We start from the raw sequence: 22001 nt of genomic DNA on the forward strand, positions 1-22001 counted from the left end.
TCTTCTCCAGCCCCATAGAGTTAGGAACTTGCATAGCCGGGATAATTCAGTAGTGAGATAAGCCTCCGAAAGGACAAGGAGTAGCAAGAGGCAGTAGAGCACACCATGGCAAAGAACCAAGGTATAGAAGAAGTCCAGCCCCCGCGTCAGGTTACTTTCGTCGTCTGCGCCGTGGCCATTGTAATCACGTTGCCTCAGACGCCACGACGAGAGGCCAATGCAGACGACAGGACCATACAAGTTGAACAGGAGTAGGATGTTGAACATGTATCCCACTAGTATCGCAGCAAGTGCAACAGCGGCCGACCCCCGTACAATCACCGGAAGCGACGACTCGGACACAGCAATGAGTATCTCACCAGTTATGTTCCAGATGCCGATTCTCACTTTGTCCTGAGACTCTAACGCTACAAGAGGAACCCCCTTTAGCAATACATATATGTATTGCAAAAAGTGAAAATAAGCATTGCTAGGGTCTCTATCAACTTATTTAATATGCGTTACCTATGCTGCTGTTGCTAGCACCAATAACAACACATACACAACCGTTGGTAATATGTAAGAATAAACGTTGCTAGTTAGCAACAAAGTAAATAGTTTTCAGCCATACTTGTATGCGTTGGTAGTTTCGGTGATGAACAATTCTATATAATCCTTGCAATGGCTATAATTAAGTTGCACCAACACTTACAAGTATTGCAATATAGGCAACTATTCATTCTAGCATGCCTTTGCCCAATTATCTTGTTGGGTTAGAGGCCCATAAACTCAAATGATGTACACATGAGAAAAACCAAGTCATTCATTAAACTAATTGTAATTAAAGAGAATTTTTTGTATTACATGGAAAATCATCCTCATAAGTCATGACATTAAATTTTGTTTAGAACATCATGCACAAATGTAATCTAAACTATAGAAAAAAAAAACATGCATCAGAAGTTGCCACTATCATTGCCACCATCTTCCACATTACAATCATCATCATATTCACAAGGGATCTTTAGATGACATAGTTGTCCACCTTGCAGTAACCATATTGCCCCAGATCATCATCCATTTATCTTGTCAACCTGTAACAGAAAAAAAAAAACAACCATTGATACAACATTGGAAGAAAGGAGACCACATCTAAAGAAATTGAGGGATAGCACCGTACAAAAATTGTTGGCCACACAATATCAAGTTCTACGACATTGCCAATAATTTTGTAGCCTTTGTATGGCCTGATCAATTCTTCAGATTTTGCCAATGGAAAATGAAGCGAACCCGCTCTATGACGGCTAAGTTACATGCCATGCACCATCAAGTATTCAGTTCCTAGCTCAACACCCGCAACTTTGCGTGTTGGATCACAGCTTACAATTGAAGCAAAGCCACATTCTTATTTCGATTTTTCCAGCTTTTCAAGAATACATTAGTTCCAATCTGGTGCATAAATATATGTCCATCAGCATTATCTCTATACAAAGAGCAATTAAGTATGAAAAAGAACATCATATTAAAAGTTTTACCTCCAATGAATTGGCATCCATAATGTCCATTATGTTGCACTGTTGTTTCTGTACAAAGTTATTTGGATCAAGATTCAATAATTTAACTATAAAGTACAAACATATTATACCAAATAGAATTCTATAGCTAATCTATATTAGGTGGCTCCAGAAGTGAAAATTTACCTTATAAGCATTAGAATTATTATTCCCTTGTTGCATGTGATCATTCTGGTTCATGTTTCCTTTATTCTGCATGGAATATCAAAATATTGGCACAAACTACAATAATCTAGTTATTTTTATAATTAAACACTGTGAGTTCCAATCAATAAAAAAGTGAAGACTAGCCTTCACACAAATAATCTTCCTCTGTTTCCCAAGGTGATTTTGGCCAAAAGTTTGATTGCTCTGTAATAAAATAAGACATAAAATTGTAATGAACAGCTACAATAAACGTTGACAGATGCAAACAATTCCGAGATCATATAATGCTATGTAGTGAGTTCAACATAACAAATAGGAAGAGAATGACCTTATCTATAGTAGATTGCTTGGTTGGTAGTTGCAAAACCTTGACCTGAACATGGATATTTGTGTTCTGATATGAAAGAGAGACAGTATTACTAGTTAGAAAATAGTGCAACTATTCCCAACTAAAAACACTGTAATTTTTATACATTACCATAGCATTGTTTTCATGCTCAATCATATTGTTTTGCTGCTCAACCATAGAATTTTCTTGCAAGGGACGGTCAACACACACTTTCTAACAATAGTAGAAACCAAATGGAGATTCGGACCATATATTTATGAAGCAGTGTAGAGTAAAACTTTAATATGGTTTATCTCCATTGAATTGTTAGCGATAAAGTTTGTTGTGCTGCACTGTCTTTTCTGTAAAAATAAGAATTTGTTTCGATCATTAGTTTGCATCTTAACTGCATACAGTCAAAATAAATATTGAAGTGCTAAAGCAAAACATAAATCTATGCACAAAGTCAATCCCTTGCAAAATATAATAGAATAAACAGTACTAACCTTAGGAGCAGCAGTTGGTTGGTTTTGGCCTAGTCTAACATGGCTCTGAGCATTTTTTTTCTCTTTCTTTATTCTGCAATGTAATCAAAATTACTAGTCAATCATACATGTTATATTTTGTAAAGAACAGAAATTTATAGACATGGTGAATAAAAAATAACCTTGGATGCTTCAACAACTTTTCGTGTATTCATCACATGGTTTTCCTTGTCAGTTTTTTCTTTCTATAGAAGAAGGCAAAAAACCATTACGAAAACGTATTCTTTTTGTTGTCAATCTGGTCCGGACAGACCGGATGAAATCCGGACGTAACATATTTTTATCCTAAAATAATAGTTATTTAATTTATCTTAGCACGACCGAAAAACCATGTGTTTTTTTTGTTGTCGACCCGGTCCGGACACACCAGATGAAATCCGGACATAACATATTGTTGCCTTAAAAAAGTAGTTAGTTTATTTATCTTAGCACGACCGAAAAACCACATGTTTTTTTTTTTTTGTTGTAGGCCCAGTCCGGACAGACCAGATGAAATCCGGACGTTACATATTAATCATTTAATTTATCTTAGCATGACCGAAAAGACGAGTATTTTTCGTTGTCGACCCGGTCTGTCCGACGTAACATATTTTTGTCTTAAAATAGTAGCTATTTAATTTATCTTAGCATGACCAAAAACCACCTAATCTTTCATTGTCAACCCGGTCCGTGACATACCGCATGAAAAACAGACGTAATATATTTTTTTTGTCTTAAAAATATAGTTATTTAAATTATGTTAGCACGACCAAAAAAACCACCTGTTTTTTTTTGTCGACCCGGTCCGGACAGACCGGATAAATTCCGGGCGTAACATAATTTTTGTCTTAAAATAATAGTTATTTAAATTATCTTAGCACTACCGAAAAAACACTTGTGCTCGGATTAAATCCGGACGTAACGTATTTTTTGTCTTAAAATAATAGTTATTTAAATTATGTTAGCACCACAAAAAAGCCACGTGTTATTTCGTTGTCGACCCGATTCGGATAGACCGCATGAAATTTGGACGTAACATATTTTTTTCTTAAAATAATAGTTATTTAAATTATGTTAGGACAACCAAAAAACCACATATTCTAAAATTATGTTTTTGAATGGTTTATTTTAAAATTTACAAAAATCTAAGCCGACAGAATTTAAAAATTTTTAGGAATCGCCACTAGAGAAGAAATGAAAAAAAAAATATGCATTTGCTAGTATTCGAACTGGAGTCCTCAATTCAGTAGAAACAGCCAAGTACCACTAGGCTATGTCCACTTCATGTTGGAGATGTCCGTTTTATTTATTTATTTATTCACGTTAGGTGCCATTCATAATGTAAATAGTTTTCTGCAGGTATTTGTATAAGATGGAAATAGAATAACACAACACAGATAAATGCAAAAATTATAGTCGGCCATTCCATTTTCTCATCATATAAACAATATGATATCCTATATATTGAAAAATAAGATCTAACCACTAATTATGTATATAACTAATGTAGAACATAATTACACAAAGCATATATATGCAAATAAAAAAATGCATCCATCTGGCTCAATCACTTGGACAATCCAAGGAACTCTGCGAACGACACAGTAAAGCTATTGTGGTGAAGAAGCCTCAATCACATTAAATCTCCATCCAAAATTACTGCCATAAAAATAAAGAGCTCGCCAAGTGAGGATATCAACGATATAAGGAAATCAGTGATGATGGACAGAAAGATAGAGAACAACCTTCATAACCCCACCTTTAATTAGTTACCCTGTTATTGACAGTTGTTCCTTCTATATCTCTTCGGACCCATGTCTGACCATCATGTACAATGTTAAATAGCTCCCCAAGATTACTGACATGATATGGTTCACATTCCACATCATTCCATTCTTCGCCCAGTTCAAATACATCTCTGGGTTTCATCTTCCTTACAATAGACCACCCTGGATTTAAATGGTCTTCAATGTAAAACACTTGGTCAACTTGATTTGCAAATACAAAGGGCTCATGCTCAATCTTTTCACCGGTATGAATTTTATTTGAGAAATTCACAAGTGTGCAGTCAAACTTATATGTTTTCACTCCTTCTTAAGTTACATCGACCCATTCTCATTTAAACAACACAACTGAGAAATTTCCATAGTAGTATAACTCAATTATATCAAGTATCCTTCCGTAATACATGATATCACCAAGGATAGGATTGGTATCACTCGTGGACGTGTAGCTCGATGTTTTTGCAGTCACAACAACTCTACTATTTTGAGTCACCCTGTCATAACGCTTTGATCTGAACCTATACCCATGGGTATTGAATTCTCTATGTCGTTTTGCTACCTCAATTGGTCCACGTGCCAACCATCTAATATCCTCATCAATGCTATCGATACCTCTTTGATTCTCCAACTGCAAGATCTACACCAAACCAAAAGATGCATTAGTTTTACTCATATTTGAAAAGCAAAATCTAAATTTTGAGACTTACATGATCTCTAAACCAATTAGGGAATTGTTCATTTTGCATGTCCTCAATGTTTTTTGGAGTTAACCTTTTGCGCTTATTCCTTTTCAAATCAGCAGCATGTTCTCTGCAAAACAAATAAACATAAAAGGCTAAGCAAAACACTTTACGCCAGATATAAAAGGCTATGTCAGGACAATATGTGTAGCGCCCGTTCCGTCGTGGCGCCTAGCGGAAAAACTAGCTCATAAAAATCCTATTTGCGAAATCCGTTTCTTTGCTTGTTGTCTAGTGCCCGTGCCATCTCAGATCTCAAATCCCCGAGCCATCGTCGAGTTCAATCCCGAATCCAAATCCTTCCCAAATCAAATCCCTCCGCAAAAGTCTAATTCGCCTCCCTAGGGTTCGATGGGCCGAATCCCTCTCGGCCCATCTCCCCCTCCCTCCCCGGCTCTCTCTCTCTCTCTCCCTCTCCCCGCTCTGCCCGAGCGCTGCACGCGCGTGCGCGCGAGCCGCGCGGAGCCGAGCCCTCCCTCCCGCTTCCCGCTGCCGTTCCCGCCGACGCCGCCAAATCGTCGCCGCGCGCCGTTGCTTCCCCCGCGCGCGCGCGCCGTGGTGGCCGACCGCCTGGTCGCCGCCGCCGTCAGCCTCTGCCGCGCCTGCCGCCCGTGTCGCCGCTCCGCTCCAAGCCGCCTCCGCCGTCATCGCCGTCGTCATCGACTCGGCCCCGCCACTCCCCGCGCGTGCCTCCAAGGGACGGAGGCAGAGCCCCCCCCTCTGCCGCGTCGCCCCCGCTCCCTCCTCCTTTTCCCAAAGTGGCAAGGGACAAGCTCCCTTTCTCCCTTCCTTTTTCTTTCTTTCTCTTCCTCCGCCGGCGTCATTCCCCTCCTCCCTGTCGCCGATTTGGCCGCTAGCCGAAGCGCCAGCTCGCTGGCTTGACCGTCCAATGTCGGTTCCCCTCCCCCAAACCGACATCGCCGCCCTATAAACCCAGGCGCCCTCCCTTTCTTTTTCCCTCCCAATCTTCCCCGTTTTCCGCTCGCGCCATTGCCGTCTCTCTCGCCGACCGCCGCCGTCGCGTGTGCTGGAGGAGCCGGCACGAGCAAGGACGCGGAAGGGGACTCCGGGCGCGCCCTCTTCTTCCTCTTCCCCGGCCCGAGGCCGGAGAGATCGCTCCCGCGCCGTCGGTTCTCGTCACTGCGCCCCCTTCCCCGCACGGTAGTGCCTCCCTCCGTTCTCCCTTCTCGTTCCATCTCCTCCTCTTAGACTTGGGTAGTAGCACGAGTAGCCTCCCCGTAGCTAGCTGGCGCCGCCCCGACTGTTGCCGCCGCCCGCTGTGTGCTCGCCGCCGTCGCCGCCCGTGCTCCGTAGCACCCGCTCGTCGCCGGCCTCGCTCGGCGTAGCTCCGCCCAATCCGACACTAGCAACGGATTCCCGTAGCCGCGTAGATGCTCTCACCGCCGGGAATCGACCCCTCGTGACCTCGTCGCCGTTTCCCCCTTCCCTCGCCGCCGGTTGCCGCCGCCGCAATCCGCCGCCGTCGAGCATCCCCCGGCAAATCCAAGCCGTTGGCTCGTCTCCTCTTGTCCCGTGCAACCTCCCGGAGTGCTCGCTTTCGCCTGTATCGCCGTGGTGCGCTCCGCCGCTCGCCGCCGTCGTCCGCCGTCCGTTTCGGCCGACGTCGTCGTCTACCTCCCGCCGGCCCACGTGGCAGCCACGTAGGCGCCACGTCGGCGCCAGCTCAGCCAAGACCGGGTCGAGCCGACCCCGGTCAGCCGCTCCCTCCGGCCCCGCTCGCGCACGCGGTCCACCGTGAGCCGTGAGGCTGCGCGTGGGCCCGCCGCATCCGCGTCCGCCGCGAACCGCGCGCGTGCACCGCGTCGCTCTCCCCGAACCCTAGCACGCGCCGCGTGCACCTCGCTCACGGTGAGCCGAGTCGCTGACAAGCGGGTCCCACTCGGGACCACGCAGAATGGACCCGGCCCACCGGCTCTCTCTCTCCCTTCCCCGCCCGCACGCGCCATGGGCCGCCTTCTTGGGCCGGCCGGCCCATTAAGCTTGGCCGAGCCGCCCCTTTCTCTCGGGCCACGCCCTAGCCGCCCGAGGAAAGTCTAATTCCCCCCCTCCTTCTTTTCTTTTCTTTTCTTTTTCAAAAAAAAAGGGTTTAAATAAATCCTTTTCCTTTAGATCAAAAATCCAATAATCTTAGAAATTCAATATCTTCCCAACCGTAAGTCCGTTTGACTCCGTTCAACTTCCAAAATTCCTCAAATCTCGAGATCTATCTAATGGCATGCTTAGAGGTCAATAATAGGGCTTTATTTTCGCCGTTTGTTGAGTTGTCCCGTTTCGCGTGTAGTTTCGGTGCCCGAAGACCCGCAGTGCGAGGATTTCGAGGATCAGGCTCAAGATCTCGAGCAAGGCAAGTCACCTTTGATCATCTTGCACCAATAATTTAAATCTAAGTATTTCTTTCCGCAAATTTTGCATGAATAGGATTTACACAAGTAATTCGGCCGCGGCTCGCGAGATAGCCTGCCGGCCCCCAACCCTAATTGCTGCAATTACCCTCCTTGATTTATTGAACACTTAAACCTCCTTTGTCGACTGTTGTGCTTCGATGCATGGGCCTTCGGGCACGGGCATCGGAACACCTCCCCTCAAATTTAAAATATCCAATGATGAGTAAAACTTGGGTTTTACAAAAGACTTGAAAAACCCGACACCTGGGTCGGTGCTTGCGAACTAAATGAATTTCCAAAATCGCGGACCGGGGAACGTACCGGGTGTACGGTTTCCCGCTCTTGCACTTAAGGACCGTTTCCTTGGAATTTCATCCGAACATAAGGCAAGTACGACCACATGGGTGGAATGGGACACCCCTGGCTGAGAAATTAGCTAATCAGGGGAGCCTTGATGCCAAGAGACATGTGGATTCGCCGGGGTGGTGTCGGGGAGGACCCCTGGGCTTCCTGGCACAGTATGGTCTGGGACCTAATCTGGTGTTGGTCTGGGACCCCTCTCGTTGGCATATGGTGAACCTGTGTCGGCTTTCGAAACGCCTTGTCATGAAAGCCTTAAGGTCTCTAGTCATGGCCGTTCTGCATGGGCTGGATGATCCGGGTTAGTAATGTCGTGTGGGTAAAGTGTACCCCCTTTGCAGAGGTTATTAAACTGTTCGAACAGCCGTGCCCACGGTCATGGGCAGTTGTGAGGTGATTCCTAGCGTAGTTTTGTTTGACTACTGCCTTGTGAAATTTGCTGTTGAGGAATGGGTTTGATGTTTGGAAAATCTGCGGCTGATGGGATCAGCCAGGCCCGGGTGGCCGTTTGAAAGCTGTTGGCTGGGTGCCAAACTTGATCAATTCAAAAGACTGATACATTGCACATACTCCGACCGGACACGACGCACTGTCTCATCCGTGTCGTTTGAGAAGCACTCATTTAGCTGTTTCAAAAAGGAGTTTAAATAAAAATTAATTGCAAAAACAACAGCCTTTCCTTTGAAGCCTGCATTAAACACTTATTTCCCATGGCTTGCTGAGTACTCCCGTACTCACCCTTGCCCTATATACTTAATCCCCCCCCCCAGTTGTTGAAGAAGATGAAGCGGATCCCGCTGACGAGGAGTTCTTCCAGGAGCAAGCCGGATACGATGAGTTTTAGGGTTTCGGCCTAGTTCCCAAATCGCGCCTGTGATGTTTGGTCCAATTCTTGGCTTCCGCTTCCCTTTTGAAATGCAGTTGTGAGCTCGGGATCTGTCCGTAGCCCAACATGACTGTACTCCTACTCTATAATAAAGAGACCTCTGTTGCTGTGATATTCTGTCTTCCTGTGATACCAGCACTGTTTCCTGGGACTAGTATCGATTAACAGGTTAATTTGGAGCGTCACGGGCTAGTTCCTCTCGGGACTAGTTCGGGGCGTGACAATATGTACTTTAGATATGGTACTACAGTATCACAGTTGTATAGCACATATCTATGGGCTTGCAATTTCTCTCTATCAGTTAAGGAGTACACTGATGGTTTTCCCAATGGTTTTCCTGAGGAAACAAAGTGGATTCTTGCCTACTCATGGGAGTCTCAAACTGATCTAGTTTGTCATTATTCTTTGATGGTAGGTTATGCTTGGTAGGGAAACCTTCCAAATATCATGAACAAAATGCCATACACTCATCTACCAAATATGATTCTACAATTGAACCTTCTGGACGCGCTTTGTTGCAAACATTTCTAATAATTTATCAAACAAATACACTAATGAAATAAGTGGAGCAGGCCAGGGATTGGGCTCAGATCTTAGTTCTGCAGCCTTACCGTAGACCACCTTCACCCGCGTTCACCCCGTCAGCGGACGTGGAACAGATCGGGGCGCTGCCAAGTGGTGAGACCTCTGGCGATCGGCTGCGGGGTTGAAAGTCACGACGTTGACGGAGGATCTGGGACTATTAAATGATAGAGAGAATTTTTTTTAGTACAAATGATTCAAGGTTAAACATGAGAAATAAAGTATCAAAATTATATTATAATCCATAAATATAAATTTGTCTCTTGAAAATTTAGAACTTAGTTAATTCCTTTAATTGGAAAAGAGGCAACATAAATGAAGGGGATCATCACTTTGGTCTAAATCTAGTAAAAATATTATTAGCACAAATTTATTTAAAATCCTATAGGCATGGCAATGTAGAGAAACATATTGGTAATTGTTTTATAAACAAATCCAGCAGCATAACATATTGGTGTAATACTTTCCTACTATTAACTACAACTTTGCATGATTAACAGGGTAGCAGAAAGTTTGTGCGGCATTCAATAGAATGCCGAATGTCCATGGTCTGCTCGTACATGGCATGAACTAGTCAGAATATCATGTTCAACTCAATAGCTAAATAAGTTTAATTGGTGTTTGCATCATTGATAGTGCCATATCATCGAACAGGTTCAATGCACCAAAAATCTTTTAGCACTATGACAGGAGATCAGGCCCATCACGTAGCTATCCCATGGATAATGTGCTATACGTAGGAGTTCGAAAGAAGCGGTTGAGCCTCCAATTCCAAATACCGTTTTTGGAGACTGGGGTTGGCAGTCGGCAGCCCGACGAAGGAGGCGGTGGCCGGCGGTGCTGTGCCCGGCGGCGGAGGACGACGGCGGCGCGACGCAGCGGAAGGGGGGGGGGGGGGACGGCGGAGCGGCGCGGCGGCGGAGGGCGGCGGTGCGCTACGACGAGAGGAAGAGGCCAGCAGAGTTGGGATCGAGGAGGCGGCGCTGGGTTGAGCCCACTGGACTGTATTTCATTCACTTATATCGTTCTGTTGGTTCTTATTAATTAAATTACTATATATAGTCTAGTAGTTATGCCTACATATAAACAAAAAGCATCACATTACCAGTTGGTTAGGTGACTGCGCGGAGAGCACTTTTTCACGAATGTTGCGTCTCGGTTTCGATTAACACTGGCACATTCGTTTTTTTTTAAAAAAAAACTTGCTTGATTATTTAAAAAAAACAAAAATAGCTCGCCCGGTACACAATGTAAAAAAACAGCTCGCTCAATTATTATTATTTTTTTAAAAAAACTTGCGTAGTGCAAAAGTTTTTACATGGCAAAAAAACAACTCACTTGATGATTTCTTAAATAAAACAGCTCGCTAGAGGTCCGAAATGTAAAAAAAGAAATATCCCGCTCGATTATTTTTTAAAAATAAACAATAAGTTTGCTTAGTCCAAAAGTTTTTACAGGGCATTGAGACCATTGCAACGCATGTTATCTATTGCAAAGTAGACTAAGACGTTGCAAGATACTCAATCTCTGCAACATATGTTCTGCAACACATATTATCTATTGCAAATTGGGCTCACCCACTAATAAGCGTTGTTATGGTCGCATTTTGGCAACACATGCTTAATGCGTTGCCAAGCATGTATTGCTAGAAGGGGGTTCCTGTTGTAGTGTAACTCGTCGAATATACTGTGCATTCAGAGATGGACAAACAGAGTAAGGCCGTGTTAAGGTCGTGTACCAAAATTTTTTTTGAGTGTAAAACACCCAGGGGTTTTCCGGCTAGCTCCACAAGGTGGTGGGCTAGACGACCTGGGTACGAAGCCTCATCCCTTCTAATTATTTGATATTAGGTCATTCTCTAATATTCGCGTCTTTTTTTAAGTATACGGACACATATTTTAAGTATTAAACGTCAAATTACAGATACCGCCTGTAAACTGTGAGACGAATTTATTAAGCCTAATTAATCCGTCATTAGCAAATATTTACTGTAGCATCACATTATCAAATCATGACGTAATTAGGCTTAAAAGATTCGTCTCGCAATTTACATGCAAACTATATAATTGGTTTTTTTGTCCACATTTAATGCTCTATACATTTGATGTGACGGAATTTTTTGAAGTTTGAAAGTAACTAAACACTGCCTAAGTCGGCCGCCCGGTGCCTGTTCCCTAATATACTACTAGTATACCTCCGTCTCCGGTTTTTAATATATACTAGAAAAAGAAAAAGTGTACATACGTTGCAACGGGAAAAAATAAAAGTACACCAAATATTAATAATTTTAAAAGTACATATATATGTATATGTATATATATATATATATGTGTGTGTGTGTATATATATGTATATGTATATATATGTTTGTTTACATATTTATACATTATTTTATTACATTAATAAAGAAATATTTATTCACATTTGTGGCTTAGAAATCAACACATGAATTGAAAGAAAAATATACGCCGTTGATCACAGTGGATCTAGAAAAAGTTTTGGTCCATATTTAGATACAATGATGTATTTTTATAAATATAAGCTATATCTTTATAATTAGAATTAGATTTAATCCAAATCATGATCTCATACCGGCCAGCAAACCGAACTTTTTTTACTGCCAACACAACACATATGAGATACAGTTGGGGTCGGGGAACATGAATACAAAATAAACAAAAGATCATTTCAGCAATTATTTAATTGAAAAAAGGAATCAAAATCCTCCCTTTCAGATTTGGGCTGAATATGGAAAAGTTCATATCTCGTCCTTTTGTCTCTTCTCTGTTTCTGGCCTGTTTCCTTTCTCCGTTAAAGTCCAGTTTGGGTCCTCCTTCAATCAGGCCTAGGAAAAGAAGTCCCAGCAGAAGTGTAATTTACCTCCCTCTTGCTACAGTAGCTTCTTCGAGCCCCAGCCGAGCCAGAACACCCGACGCCACCCCAATCCCGTGTATGATTCAACCAAACCCACGGAGAGAATCTCAAATTAGTTAAGGGTTTTTTTTGTCTATATCTCCTACTCTATCTTTTCCCTCAAGAAATTGAAGAAAATCCCGTGGAAATCGCTCCTATATCGAGCTCGAACTCGAGTTTATCTCTCAGGCGAACTCGAGTCTTGATTCAACCAAATTAGCGCGTTGACGGACGAAAACGCGGACAAAATAGAGATGACGAGCGGAAAATTACGAATTTTTTAATTAGTTAAGATATAGATGACAACCGTTACGTTTCATCGTTCTTCTAATTTAAAATTATTATATTATTTTTTTTATTTTGTTGTTACTTTGTTTATAATTAAACAACATGATATCTATATATCTATCTATATATTATATATACTAAAAATCCATTAAACTCTCTACAAACGCTCCCAAATAGTCATGTCAGACTCCTACGAATGCTCCCAAGCCATCGTATGGCATTCTAATAAATTGTAGAAAATCATAGAAAACTATTTATTATATTAGAAATATAGCTTCGAAAAGAGGCACCATGTTCGCTGTGGAGGTTAGAAATTCCAACATTTATCGGAGAAAAAAAGTTCAAGTAGAAATTCAATTTAAAAATATCTAAAAATTCAGAATTAAAAATAAGCAATATTCGAAGAAGAAAACATATAGAACCCAATACGAGATTAATAAAAATTCGAAATAAAAAATAAAATAAATTCTAAAATTAGAAAAAGAAGAAAGAGAGTTCATGTAGTAATAAAATTTTTAAATAACTAAAATAAAAAATAAAGAATATTGAAAGAATGGTCCATCTAGAACACAACAATAGTTTAAATAACAAGTAGCTAAAATTCGGAATTAAAAATAAGCAACATTCAAAAAACGAATCCATATAGAACCTGATACAAAATTAAATAAAATTCAAAACAAAAAATAAAATAAACTCCGAAATTAGAAAAGGAAGAAAGAGAGTTCATGTAGGAATAAAATTTTGAAATAACTAAAATAACAAATAAAAAAGGAAAATATTGAAAGAACGGTCCATCTAGAACACAACACGAGTTTAATTGAGAAATAGCTAAAATTCGAAATTAAAAATAAGCAATATTCGAAGAAGAATCCATATAAAACACAATATGAGATTAATTAAATTCAAAATAAAAAATAAAATAAATTCTGTAATTAGAACAAGAAAAAAGACCGTTCATGTAGGAATAAAATTTTGAAATAACTAAAATAAGAAAATATTGAAAGAACGGTCCATCTAGAACACAACATGAGCTTAATTAGAACTAAAAATAAAAAATAAAATAAGTACCAAAATTAGAAAATGGGAGTACAAATAGGATTACAATTTAGAAAAAACCTCGGAGAACAAGAAAAGAAATTCAAGTAGGAATACATTTTAGAAATAGTCAAAATTCAGAACTAAAAAAAAGCAATATTCGAAGAAGAATCCATATAGATTTTAATATGAGATTAATTAAAATTCAAAATAAAAAATAAAATAGATTATGAAATTAGAAAAAGAAAAGGAGAGTTCATGTAGGAATAAAATTTTGAAATAACAAAAGTAAAAAAATAAAAATAAGAAATATTGAAAGAATGGTCCACATAGAACACAGCACGAGTTTAATTAAAAAATAAAATAAATACCGAAACTAGAAAAGAAGAGTTCTGGTAGGAATACAAATTATAAATAACTAAAATTTGAAACTATAAATAAAAATATTGGAATAGAAGATCCATCTAGACCACAACACGAGTTTAATTAAAATTTAAAATAAAAATAAAATAAATTTAGAAATTATAAAAAGAGAGTTCAAGTAGGAAAACAATTTAGAAAGCAATTGAAATTCTAAACTAAAACTAAGGAATATTGGAATAACAACCCATATAAACCTAATATGAGATTAATTAAAATTCAGAATAAAAAATAAAATAAACTCCAAAAACTAAAAAAAGAGGAAAAAGTGATTTTAAGTAGGAATAATATTTAGAAACTAAAATTCAGTATAAAAATTAGGAACGTTGAATATACAGTCCATCTAAAACATAATAAAAATAAATTCTTAAATTAAAAAGAAAAAAAGTGTCCAAGTAGGAATACAATTTAGAAATAAATAAAATTTGAAATAAAAAGAAATATTAAAAAGGAGAGATCATCTAGAATATAACACGGGATTAATTAAAATTTGAAATATAAAATTAAATAAATTTAGAAATGAGAAAAATAAAATTGAGCGTTCAAGTAGAATACAATTTAGAAATAATTGAAATTCAGATAAAAATAAGGAATATTAAAAAATAGTTCATGTAGAACACCACGAGATTAATTGAAATTAGAAATGAAAGTTAAAATAAATTCTGAAATTAGAAAAAAATGAGAGTTTAAGTAGAAATACATTCTAGAAATAATAAAAAATTGGAATAAAAAAGGAATATTGAAAGCAGTTAATCTATAACACAATAGTGGCAAATGGCAAAAGAGGAGGAGGTAGCGGGCAAGCTGTAAATGAGCAATGTTGTGGCGGTTGATGAAACATCTAAAAACTACAAATAAAACCCTCCTGTGATAATCCCAATGATGATCAATGTGCAGACGATTAGGAAAGGCAATGGGCAGACCGTGAAGCTGTAGGGTTATGGCAGTTGATGGGACTTATAGAAAGTAAAAAGAAAACCTAGGATCGATTTTTAAAATTCCAATAGCAATAAAGAGCGGCAACGGGCTGGCTGTAAAAGAGTGCAGTGGTAGTGTTTGATGGGACTTCTAAAAATAATAAAAAATGAAAATCAACGAGGCAATGAACTCTAAAAGCTATAAGGTACAATTTCTCTACTATTATATATTGAAGATGTTTTTGCTGGTACTTTGGTACATCATCCGTGTATGAATCGTTTTTTTATGTTTTCGTACACGCGAATTAATTGGACCTTAAAAAGAACAAAGCGTGTCCGTCACCAGTAATTACAAAAAAGGGCGAAAAAATCCAATCCGATTCCTTGTAAAAAGGGGTGAAAAAACCATCCATAAAAAGAAAATGAGAAAAGAGTGAAAAACAAAATCTAAAAAAAGTCTGATTCCCCCAAAAAAAAGATCCGATCTGTACGCATCGATTAAAAAGTAAAAAAGAAAAAAAAACCAAAATAGCGCAAAAGAAGGCGAAAAAACAAAAAGGGCAGTCCAGAAAAAAAAAACACCAAAAAAAGTACGTGAAAAAAGTCCAACCAAAAAAATAAAAAGGGCAAAAAAACAAGAAAAATAATTTAAAAAAGGTAAAAAAAATTGCCTTCCAAAAAATCCCCAGAAGAACAAAAAGCTTTCCTCGGAATCTCTACTATTATAAAAATTAAAGATATTTTTACCGGTATTTTAGTATGTTATCCGTGTTTAAATCGGTTTTTAAGTTTGTTCGCTTATAGAAACATTGATCCATGTTTGAGTCAGTTTCTAAGTTCGTTCACTTTTGAAAATACAAAAGGAATTGTATAAGAAATTTATTTATAAAAACTTACCTGCAAACTTGAGATGATCGAACTTATAATTACAACTCATTTTTTTTTAAAAAAAATATCCAAGCGAATTTTCATAGTGAATTTAACCCTAGCTAAACTATATGACAATAAGATTAATTAAACTAGCGTTCACCCGTTGCAACGCACGGGCATTTGTTCTAGTTCAAATATAAGAATGTAAGAGGTGGCGACTGGTGTGACTTTGAAAAACTATAAAACTGAAAACCCGGTATTCGAATTTTTTTTTAATATGCTAAGACAACGGAACGACTATTTAACAAATTATGAGAAAATCATGTGAACGTAATTACGTGGACCACTAACTAGTTCTGATGAAAAACAAAACACGTAGGCATTGATTTTTCCTTATATCGATGAGCGCATTAATTTTAACCATATACAGTATAAAAGAAATAGCGTGGGCCTCTCCGAACGCACGCCTACCTCAGCCTCTTAATCAGTTGTAGTTACGTACGCTCCTCCTACCCTCCGTCTCTTTTTTTTTCTTCTCTCCAAGTTAGTTAAGATACAAAGCACAGCTTGTTAGAAATAGTTAGATACTTAGATACAGATATACAGCCTGTTGCGCACCATGCTACCTACTTCCTCCGTTTCATATTACACGTCGTTTTGACTTTTTTTAAGTCAAACTTCTTAAAATCTAACTAAATTTATGAAAAAAATTAGCAATATCTAAAAAATCAAATTAGTTTTATTAAATATAGCATTGAATATATTTTCGTAATATGTATTTTGTCTTAAAAATGTTATTATATCTCTCTGTAAACTTGGATAAACTTAAAAATGTTTCACTAAGAAAAAAAAGTCAAAACGACTTATAATATGAAATAGGTGGAGTAAATTACAGGAGTGATCTCGATGATACACTTGAACTATGCATTCTATTTATAATGCACTTGAACTATTGTTTTTGAATTAAATCAGCGGTTTAAGACTCGTATTGACTATGTTTTGGTGCTACAGAATTATTACATGTTGGACCAATAATTTTTTTAATTTATTACATGTTATAGTTTGTCGATGTTTGATATCGCGACTATGGTATTTGCATAGTATGGAGATCATTGGTACTAGGATATATGCGAGACTGAGGTAAAAGATGGCGACAAAGATTTTTATACACGTTCGGGCCCTTGAATTGTCAGGTAATAACCCTACTCCTATTGGCCGAAGCCGGTCGTTGCTCTTATTCACCATAATCACACCAGTACAATATTTGGGGTAGCCTATCTAACTGTTGTCAACTTAGCAGTCTGAAGTGTTGACTCGTAGTCGACAGCAGGGTAGCCTTCCGCCTCGAATCCGCATCCGGCGAGATCAAAGACAGCGCTATGTCTCTCCTGACAGTATCCGTAGACACCGTAGGGAATTAGTCATGCTTATCTCTGAAGTCGATATCTGGCGTCTTGTCTTGGCGTATGTTGGCTTGTATGTTGTGGCTTCTGTTGTTCCGTGTCCCTTCTCCTCTTAGGGGTTTTTATATTTATACCCATAGGTGTCCCCATGTCCAAGTAGAACTAGGGAGACCAATATGGATACAATCCGAGTAGTCCTTGTCATTTTCATGTAGAATTCTAGTAGTCATTTCTTATCCGGAACTCCCTCCATATCCGATGTCAGTTTCCATATAAGACATGATATGTGGTGGGTCCTGCCGAGATTTAGTCAACTACTATTAGGTATGTGGTATCTATAGCCCTGACACAGTTCCTATGTGCATGTAAAACAAGAGATTGGATAGTAGTCTAAAATATTGAGACTCCCTTTTTAAAAACCAAAAAATTGAGACTCTTGATCGGTCATAGTTTTGCTTCAATCGACGTTAATCGGCTCCATGAGGGAACAAATTAAAGTAGCCCGACTGCATGTGTATCACAAATGGCCGAGCTAAAAGCATTACATACCTCCTATTGTTTTAGAAACTTGAAAATTAAGAATTATTTAAGTATTTAAAACATCTAATTACACAAAATATAACATAACTATAGCAATGTAAAAATGTCTAATTCTTTCAAACAAACAAGACCAAATAAAGTAAGTATTGTATGATTCACATTAAAGATTATCTAATACAAATATATTTACTAAATGCCCAATGGACGTTAGCTACAAAAATTTAGATCCTTTGGAGTATATAAATTTATAATGTTCAATTATATATTTAAAAGAAAAAATATTTAAATCATGATAGCAACCATAAAAATTCCTCGCTACAACAATAATCATGATTGCAGAGTTATTTTTAGCTACAAAATTATATTCCTGCTCTACACAAAACATTGCAGATGAGATGTCTCTCACACTGCGAAATCAATCTGGACCCCCACAAAGCTTTTCATTTGGTATATATAAATTTATTCTCTCTCTCTCTCTCTCTCTCTCTCTCTATATATATATATATATATATATATATATATATATATTTATTTATTTATTTATTTATACTAGCAAAATGCCCGTGCTTCGCTACGGGTAAAAATAAAAAAGATAAAATTGAATTAAAACATATTAAATTCTAATTAAATGAAATACAAATTTTCTGAAATATTTGGGTATTTTTTAAGTAGGTAGGTATATAACTAAATTAATTTATAAATAAAGTAAGTGTGAGAAATAAAATGTTCTGGTTGGAAATATTTGGGTATTTTTTAAGTAGTTAGTTATATAATTAAATTAATTTATAATTAAAGTAAGTGTGAGAAATAAAATGTTATGGTTGAATTTAATGTTTATTAAATTTTAGTAGCTTAATTGCTTATTTTGATAATACAAACATCATTTTAGCATTTATTTAAATAAAAATCTAAATTTAAATCCTTTTATCTCTATGGGCCTTTTTCAGCCCGCAAGCGACCAAAGTTTACTCTTCCTCTCGCTTGCTGGTCTGCCGGCCCGCGTGCCGTTCGTTTTGATGAACGGCTCATATCAATTCCAAATTGTTGCAAACCCTAACCCTAACCCTAACCCTCCCCCTCCCCCTCCCCCTCCCCCTCTACCCAGCCGAGCCGGCCGGCTCCCCCGCCCCCAACACCGCCTCTCCCCCTCCCCCTCTCCCTCCGGCACCGCTTCCCCTCCCCTCCCCTCCCCTCCGGCGCCCCCTCCCCCACAGCCGAGTAGGCCGCCTCCCCCGCCCCCGACGCCGCCTTTCCCGCTCCCCTCCGGCGGCCCCCTCCCTCCCAGTCGAGCCGGCCGCCTTCCCCGCCCCCGACGCCGTCTCTCCCCCTCCGCCTCTCCCCACTGGTGCCGCTTCCCCTCCCCTCCCCTCCGGCGGCGGCGGGGTGCGGCGGCGACAGCGGACCGCTCCCTCTCCCCTCTCCCTCCCGTCTCACCGGCACGGCACGGGCGACGGCCGGGAGCGGCGGCGGCATCGTCAGGGTCCGCGCTCCCTCGGCGACGGCCGTCCCTACGGCAGCATCGACGGCGACGATGGCGTCTGCGGCGTCCGCGGGTAGAGCCGTCGCTGCCGGATCCGCCCGCGGTCGCCGCCACCGCTGGGAGCCGCCGCCTCTCTTCTCCCTCCGGCGGCGGTGGTCGGCGGTGGTGGCATCGGCGGCCGCCGATATTTTTTTTTTGCATTTTTTTTTGCAATTTTTCTATCTCTATTGCTAATCAAATCGGATTGTGTACGGACGAAAAACGGACAAAAATTAGATGTGACGACCGGAAAAATATGAATATTTATATTAGTTATATATATATATATGTATATATATATACAAATTTGCTATATATATATATATATATATATATATATATATATATATATATATATATATATATATATATATATGGTGTCACGTACACCCAAGCCATCCATTAATAAACAATGAGAAAATGCAGCATAAAAAAAAAGAGGCTGCACCACAGCAAAAGGGATACAATGAGGTACTTACTCCGGGTTAATAATACTTATCATTTTAATAAGGACGTGGTCTTAAAAAAATAACGTTGAACACTATTTTTTATTACAGCATATATAGAGATATAATTTTATTGAAGTACTTTATAATAAGACCAATCTATACACATGGTCTCCATATTTCTAAAATATATATTTTAGATTTATTTTTAGAGAAAATGGTCCCCACAATCCACCTCCCTCTCCTCTCCCCCACAGTCCACCCTCCTCCCTCACTGTACGTACGTACGTTGCTTATCCCTCCCCCTCCTATCCAGCCTTCTCCTCTCTTTCTTTCTTTTAAGTTGTCACGATTAAAATGATAATTTTAAATAATTTCTGTATAAAGAAATAATCACAACCTTTAAATTACACATAAATCTTTTTATCAATCTTTATTATCGTATTCATGGCGCTTAATTAACCATTCAAATACCAATATAAGCTACTACATTCTTTAACCCACAAGAAATATTTAATTTTTATCATATCCTAACCTTAGCAAGCTGTTGAATAAAAATAGAACAAAACTTTTTATATTTATCTATAAACTTGGTTAAAGTTTCAAAAAGTTTGATTTTTTTTTAAAAAAAAGTCAAAATAACTTATAATATGAAACGGAAGGATCGGAGTTGTTTTTCTACCTGGGTATTTGTCCAGGTTTCATTTGTTCTTTTCTTGAGAATGATTGTAATAAGATAAACGTAGTCAAATAAAGTGTTAGAAGTGTTTACCCTAAAAAAACTAATAACGAATATGAGTATCTATAATCCAGGAAAATGGATATACTACAAATCTAATAAGTCCATAATAAATAAGCACCGATGATTTCTGACTTTTTTTATTTAAGCCAGTTATAAACTATCACTATAACTATCACGAATGGATGTGACTTCACAGCGCGTGCTCTCGTAATAGCCTAAACACGCGACTCGATTATTTTCATAACTAGAACCTTGTTCAACCAACACTGCTACAGAAATGATTTTTTCTGAACGACACCCAATTTAGATTGCAGATGGACCATAAGTGGTCGCGTCTGCAAAAATCATCCTCTATTTTTACGTGTAGCTTCTTAAGAGGACCACACGAAAAAATTAATTTTCGCAGACGAGTCTCTTAACATATCCGTACACGAAAATAGGCTTATTTTTACCTGCGGACCTGTTAAGTGACCGAGCCCTCCCACTCCTATCTCTCCCCACTTCTTTTTCTTTTCTCCCGGCATATATATGCTCTCGTTCTTACTCCCACTCCTTCTCCCTCTCCTTCTCCCCCTCTACCCACTCCTGACGACGGCGGCGGCCCCAACTAGGGCGGCGGTGGCAGCGACATCGGCGAGGGCAGCAGAGGCATCGGCAAGGACGGCGGCGGCATCGGCGAGTGCGGCGGCGTCATCGGCTAGGGTGGTGGTGGCGGAGAGGATCCATCGCCGGCCACCGCGGGGAGGGCGGATACGTCGTTGGTGACCACAGGGACGACGACGGCAGGCCTCGGGTAGGGCGGCGATGACAATGGCGGTGGCGGCAGCGGTCTCCCAGTCTCAAGCATCTGGATCCGTCACTGGCGACCGCGTGGACAACACCGTCGGGCCTCGGGCAAGCCGGCGGCGGCAGCTAGATTAGGGTTCCAGGGTAGGGTTTTGATTTTCTTTTTTTTGATTTTTTATTTTCTCGTGCGGACGGGTTAAGCGTCCGCACACAAAAATCTGATTTTCGCATGCGGGTGCGTCACCCGCATGAAAAAATCGGATCTTTGCAGACCCTTCAGTGCAGACGGACAGGAGATCCGCAGGCGAAAACCCCTTTGGACTGCACAGAAAAAACGTTATTGTAGTAGTGCAAGTGCGCTTTCCGAAAGTAGACATGTCTAATTGGCATTCATCTTTTTCCATGTGGGAAGTATGCAAAGCATGCAACAGCAAGGAAAAGATAGTCCTAACATTTGTTTTGACCACTATCTTTAACGGTCTAATATTCAACCTTTACAGATTATCTCATGACAAACGGTCTAGTTGAGCTTTTTACTGATGACTGGTTGGAGATGAACGCACTATAAGATAATTTAGCTATTGCCACTAAATTATTACAACCAAAATTAATTCGTAGCAATATATTGTACTATTGCAATGATAATTTTTCTATTGCAAATAACTATATTTTATTACAATGATTTACAATTGTTGTTTTATTTTGTACTTTTGTTGCAATAGAAAATAAGATATCGCCAAAAAAATCTTACTGTTAAAAAAAACATGTTCTATCGCCACAATTTTAATTTTTTGGCAATTTACATAGTACACG

The 22001-nt window shown here is 39.5% G+C and overlaps 1 pseudogene; it reads right to left on the bottom strand.

Annotated features, from left to right (window-relative positions):
• Positions 1 to 1052: 1052 nt before the first annotated feature.
• Positions 1053 to 9190, bottom strand: LOC127754657 (uncharacterized; annotated as a pseudogene).
• Between the last annotated feature and the right edge of the window lie 12811 nt (positions 9191 to 22001).

The sequence above is a fragment of the Oryza glaberrima genome, chromosome 11 (assembly GCF_000147395.1).
Source record: "Oryza glaberrima chromosome 11, OglaRS2, whole genome shotgun sequence".
NCBI lineage: Eukaryota > Viridiplantae > Streptophyta > Magnoliopsida > Poales > Poaceae > Oryza > Oryza glaberrima.